We start from the raw sequence: 6,000 nt of genomic DNA, 5'->3' as shown, positions 1-6,000 counted from the left end.
AATGGCAGCGTAATGGTGTCACTCAGACAGTAGAACAATGACGGACTCTATGCTCCTACGAATCTCCAAATAAAACCCTGTTGTCTTTCTGCAAAGAATTATTTCAAATTGCCGACGTGCGAAGAATTTTCATCGTACTCAATTTTGTCACAAGTTGGATTTCTTTACCTTAAAATTAACAGAGTGAAATGAAAATACGGTTTCTGACATCTGGGCAACCATCTAACTGCTCCTCAAACTGTGCCATCTCTGTCGCACGGGGGCTCCACTCCCAAACTTGAAGGACTGTGTTCAAACTCGGTGAATCTCGCAACAGATATTTGCATATCGGGTCGATGTGGACGAGCCAAGCACACCAAATCCAAGACAACACAAGAGTGTTACCCCTTTGACAGATGTGCCCTTGCTGTCATTCAACGTGGCTCGATTACCGATGAGAATACTGTAGAGGGGACCAGGACACCGCGTTTGAACAGAAAGGTAAGATAATTATTTTTCCCCTTGCACTTAAGGGCCTCACCGTTTTCTTAGTCGGAGAATTTAAAACCCCGATGTTAATTCGACCGCCGCGGTGCGAAGACAAGCTTGCACACCTGCTTCAGACAAACCGCGCAGCGAATCAACTATAGTACCACTCTTGTCACAGCTCGGAATCGACGCTGCTCTCCTAAAGTGTTGTCAAATCCAGAATGCCTTTTCTTATTTATCCCCTTAATGCCGCTGCAGAGATGAGGTTTGTAATTTTTTTTCTGGTCCCCGGTAAGCTAAGATGTCATTCGAGGATCTACTGCACAAACCAATAGCTGCGGGCGCGTCGCTCACACGTACGTTTGATCGGCCACCCAGCGAAGTGATAGCAAAGCGCACTGCACCGATCGAAGTACATGTATATCTATAGATGCCTGGCCGTCCTTCGGCGCTCATTCCACTTAGTGTTCATTTAATAAACAACAACCGAAAAAAGCTTATCCAAAGCTACATTAAAATCTTGTAAACTCTAAATGAAAATAAGATATGTGGAATAACAAAAGGGAGAAGACGACTTTTACTAAAGCAATTTTAAAAGCAAGAGTCTCCAGCCCTGACAAGCGTTATTCCCTTTGTTGTAAGGATAAAATAATCGAAATTGTTTCGTGGTCAGTTCACTTGATCCATTAGTGCTCCAGCTTTAAATCCGGCCATTTTGCCTCATTAACATTATTCAAATGAATACGCGGATCACACACACACATGGACCAAGGAAGTGCGTAGCTGTCACCTCTCCGTTTCGCTGTGCGTGTAGATAGTGACCTCACCAAAAGGTCACCTCGATCCACCTTGTTAGCACCACACTGCATCCCACCAACAGCTGGCCAGGTTCCTCCTGCTAGCCGTACACGAGCATTCAGCACACCCGTCTCAAGTTTTAAGCCTTTTTGTTGTATTTCGCGAATGAAGGGGCGAGAAAAAACGAAGAGACAGACGGACGTGTAGGAAATACTGGTAGGTTAGCCAGGTCACATGCCCTTGACTGTGTTTAGCGTCACAGGGAATTTTACACGAGAGAACACTGGTAAAGCTAAGGTAAAGCTTGTCAACAGCGCACTCAAGGAGCAACAAGCCGTGTTCTACCCAGAGCTTAATCACTCGCGCAGATGGCCTGGCTGAGAGAAAGTACAGTAGTCAGCGACATTCATCGTGTGGCAGGCAGTCCATAACCGGGAAGCCACTTCCACCGGGTGCAAACAAATTCCCGGGACGAAAAAAAAAAGTAAAAAAAGATTTAGCGGCGTCTCACAAGGCTTGGTATCTCCCACAGATGGAACAGGAATGTACTACTAAGCGGAGCTAGCTCTGTGGCAGCCAGATTTTACGCGGGATTTTGATTTTTTTTGTGTCGCGTAATTATTGTGCGTGTGAGCTGACGGTGTCTGGCCGGATATTTTCGGCGACCTCACGGGTGCACCCGGGATTGCGTGCCTGGTGTCTCTATGCCGCTGGTGTTTTGGATATCCCGCAGTGTGTAGCATCTCAGCTAACGTCGAGAATTGGACGGGTTTAAAGGGGTGAGTAACGTACATGAACATAAAAACGCTCTGCAATGCTATGCTATTTCCCGATGCAGTAGCCGATAGTGTTAGATCTCGACTCAGTGCACAAACTCGGTAGCGTAAGGCAGTAACGTGGACAAAGTGAAGCGTGATGGCGAGCGTGATCAACATTGGTTGGGGGCTGTTCGAGTCGACACACCAACTCTCAAGGTTTTGGATCACCAGACCTCCGTGCGATATTGTTTGTGTGGTCTAATTATCTTCATGGTGGTGAAATTGGACAGCTGTTGCAGAGGAGTCCTTGTGTACAAACGGGTCGTACTGCGGACATAAAACCGCGCACATGATAAACCATTCACCAATCCTGCAAGCATGTTAAAGAACAATAGTCAATACATTGAAGTTCACTTTTAACTGCGTTTTTTCCCAGAAGCGACACAAAATCCTTTGTCATTGAATCATTTTACAAAATAATTTGCTTGAGTTGATCAGGGGAAACCGTTCTCATTACTTTTGGCATGAGTACCTTCACATGACTGGTGCCCATCAACCTTTCCTGCACCAAAGTGGTACTCCAGGTATCCGGCGACCACCGTAGCACACGGAGAAAAGATCGGTTTGAAGCGACCTAATTTACGACGGCACCTTTAAGTGTGTCGGCCTTTGTAGATAATGATAATGGAATTCCCGTCTGTTCGGCAAGCATGCGCGCCGCATAGTGTGCTATCAGTTGCCGGAAGGTCAAGTTTAAAAGGATTTGACACCGCGCTGTACTTTTAGCTAATTATGCCATTATAAGAGACTACGCTACAGGATTGTTTGAATTAAAACACTCGTGACAACTTAATCATCAGGTTTTTCATTGGTAACTGTCTTTACCGCGGTGCGTAACAACATCGAGAAATTGATCGAAACACTGAAGTGTACTTCCTTCCAAAAGCTTAATGTTTGGAGAGCCAGAAATGCAGTAATTAACGTAAAGACTAGATCTTTCGGCCACCTTCTTGGTTAGTTTGCCGTCTCTAATCTCGTGCCGTCCTTAATCCTAGGCCATAAAACTTCCCTGCGCAAAATGAAAAAAAAATCCACTTTGGCAAATCGTAATTTATATGGAGTCAGCTGCAACGGCTTTTTGCACAGCCGTTACTTCTCCCGAGGGGCTGGACGCAAATAATTCCAGAGGTGCATTCATATTTTATACTTTGTAATAGACGACATGACAAAACGAAGTTTGATCGCATAGCAACGAGTCCGGGTGGGCGAGCCTGCACCTTCAAACGCACACGCGCATAGGCCTACACGAAAAGACCAATGATGTCTGGTCGGCAGTAAATTAACCGTAAACAATTAGCTTCGACGCGAAGAGGGAAGAGTTGGACCATAGTTAAACAATGCACTAAATGAAGCGTGCTTCTTTCGTATCGAATCGCATGCAGCATGTGATAAGACAGGCCGTATCGTATCGACTATTTCCACTGCAAGACATACGATCTTTGGTGTTCCGATCAGGTAATGTATGTGGACATGTACATGTACATGCATACTTAAACCTGCGTGAAGCACAATGCGCTACTGGGGTTTCTTGGATATTTTTCGAAGTTTATAGGAAAAGAGGTTCTCCAAGGTAAACCACCATCAACTTTGTTTTCAAAATTACCAAAAGCGCTATGGAATGCTTTGCAATGTGAAAGGAATTTTTAAAAGTGGCGATGCGAATGATCTAAGTTAACCCACTTTGACACGCACCCGTGGCACCAAACAAAATGCAGTTTCATGACTAATATTGAGACTAGGGCCGTTTTAAGTGGTACCGATGTCACAAACCTAGCCGAATTGCTGTCATGATTGAATCCATTTGTTTATACTAACAGGCAATCAGCTATGTAAGTGTACATGAAATTTCTGATATCCACGTATATACAAACGCTGCCGTGGTATAGAGAATTTAAATATGAACCCAGAATTTGACATTTCTGTATTTTGGGGCTTATCCTTGGTGCCATACGTGGTAAATGCTAGGCAATAATTTGGGGGAAATTCCCTTAAAATTAGCGAGTCCCATTTTCACTTCTTGATGCCACGACGCTTTCTTGGCGCATAGAGCTAGGGTTGGAGGGGCATGCAGGCCGTACGACGCCGTATGACCCTGCTCCCTCTCGCCCCCAACAGTGTCCCATCGGGGGTTCTCTCGGTGACCGGGTCAGCCATAGTGCATAGGTCATTTTTCCCCTCGGACGTCAGTCAGGTTTTCCTCCAAAAGTGTCTTTTCCTGACTCACGGGCTGTTTTTGTGAAGATGATGTCTTACCGCTGTGGAGGTTAACTGCTTGGCCGTATTTTGAGTCACTGGACTGGTTTCACGGCTTGGAAGTTCCGGTATTATATGAGGTGTTGAAGACTTCGTTATCTTGTGTTGTCGGGAAAGTTTGGAAAGTAAACCAATGTGGACACAAAAAAGTCCCTTTTAAACGGGCTTTCGTGTAGTTTCTGATTGTATTGTCTGTTGTTGTTCAATTGTTGTCAACATAGTTCTAAAAACACCTGAAGACTATCGAAGGTTATCTGAGCCTGTCTGGTCAGACAGCGGGAATCTCACAAAAAAGTCGTCATTAAAGTTCTTGTTCTTCGAGGAATGCCTGAATTGGGCCTTCATCTATTCTGAAACTGAAAGCTTCAGTATAAGAAGAAACAGGTATTATCTTCCAAATCGACTTTAAAGTCTCGAAGAGAGATCAATGAAAACCTTCTTCAGTCTGTAAACATTCCATGTTTGGTTTTTTTCTTTTTATTAACTTCAGTTTTTGACAAAATTAAACGTAAAGCGAACCGTCCATCAGATGGTGACTGTATACTTTGCTGTTAAGCACCTTTAAGACGACCTATATTCCCAACTCCATCGCCTGTTTTGGGCCAACTGTTCACACCACACCTCGAAGTCAAGTACATTCTGATAAAAAGTACCATAGAGTGGTTGTTCTACTTGTTGTTGAGCACATGACTGAGGCGCCCAGCGACTGAAAACAGTTCGCTCCGCGAGAGAGCGATGCGGATTAAAGCCGACTATGAGGTAAGCCATCGATCGCTCCGACCCCATGCAAGTCCCAGAGTGGCCCGGGAATTTGTCAAATTTTGGGATCCGATAGCTTCCTTCTCACCAGTCCCACCGAGTTGAAGCCACTTGAGACCCTAGGTCAGAACCCGAATCCGACAACCAGGATTCGAGAGTCTTTCTTCACCATGGGTCAATCATACATATTGCGCACTTGACAGAAGATACTGACATTTGGACGGGCTGTGTGGTGGCAAGTTCATCTTCAAAGGAATATCTTTGCTGAAGCTCATTATTTAAAGCGATACCCCTTTTCAGTGAACGCGCAGTTTTATTCATTTTTGGTAGTTGTTCAAATAATGCAACTGGTTCTCATTGAGGAGTTTTCCACCACTTGTGTTCTTACTTCTTAGCTCGCGAGTCATTGTCACCAATGAGCACCGGAGGAGCGAGCTATTTATAGCCGTGTCCACAATAAGACAACACGGGCTCTGGGTATAGATTATTTTTGTATGGTGTAAACAAGAGGCCTGGAAGTTGGCCCTGAGTGAAAATCGAGGGGCTGGAGGGCAAACCATGCATGGATGGGGCAACTAAACATGCGCCCGTCTGCGACCCACGAGCCGTGCCGACGCGTACTTCAGGAAAATTCAACTGTTTGAAGGCGTCTGTCGATAGACGCGTGCTCGTTGCGTTTTGTCGTGCGTGCATAAAACGAGAAGTGCTCAGCAACGTCATGAAAACTGATGCGCGACAGACCAACAGCAATCATATGGAATGGGGAACGGCGGCTGTGCTTCAGACCACGCATCGATACATACAGCTCGCTTTGTCATGCACTTCTGTTCGATTTCAACATGCAGTCTAACCTTGGCCACTTTGATTTGATCAGTAGCACAGAGTTCAACTTTAACTCAACTGG

General features: G+C 45.2%; 1 protein-coding gene across 2 annotated transcripts in view; it reads left to right on the top strand.

Annotated features, from left to right (window-relative positions):
* Positions 1-6,000, top strand: part of ndnf (neuron derived neurotrophic factor) — a 54,173-nt gene continuing 48,173 nt past the window's right edge. Inside the window, exon 1 of one of the 2 annotated variants that reach the window (XM_022231721.2) lies at positions 1-480. The gene's annotated coding sequence lies outside the window, so the exon portion shown is untranslated. Of the gene's footprint in view, positions 481-1,127; positions 2,046-6,000 lie in introns of those variants that run through there. The other variant, XM_022231719.2, reaches the window with a different exon arrangement.

This window comes from Acanthaster planci, linkage group LG19 (genome assembly GCF_054643075.1).
Source record: "Acanthaster planci isolate LZ-2023a linkage group LG19, COTS_SCS, whole genome shotgun sequence".
NCBI lineage: Eukaryota > Metazoa > Echinodermata > Asteroidea > Valvatida > Acanthasteridae > Acanthaster > Acanthaster planci.
Note: the sequence above shows the minus strand (reverse complement) of the source record. Positions and strands in the feature narration are given on the sequence as shown.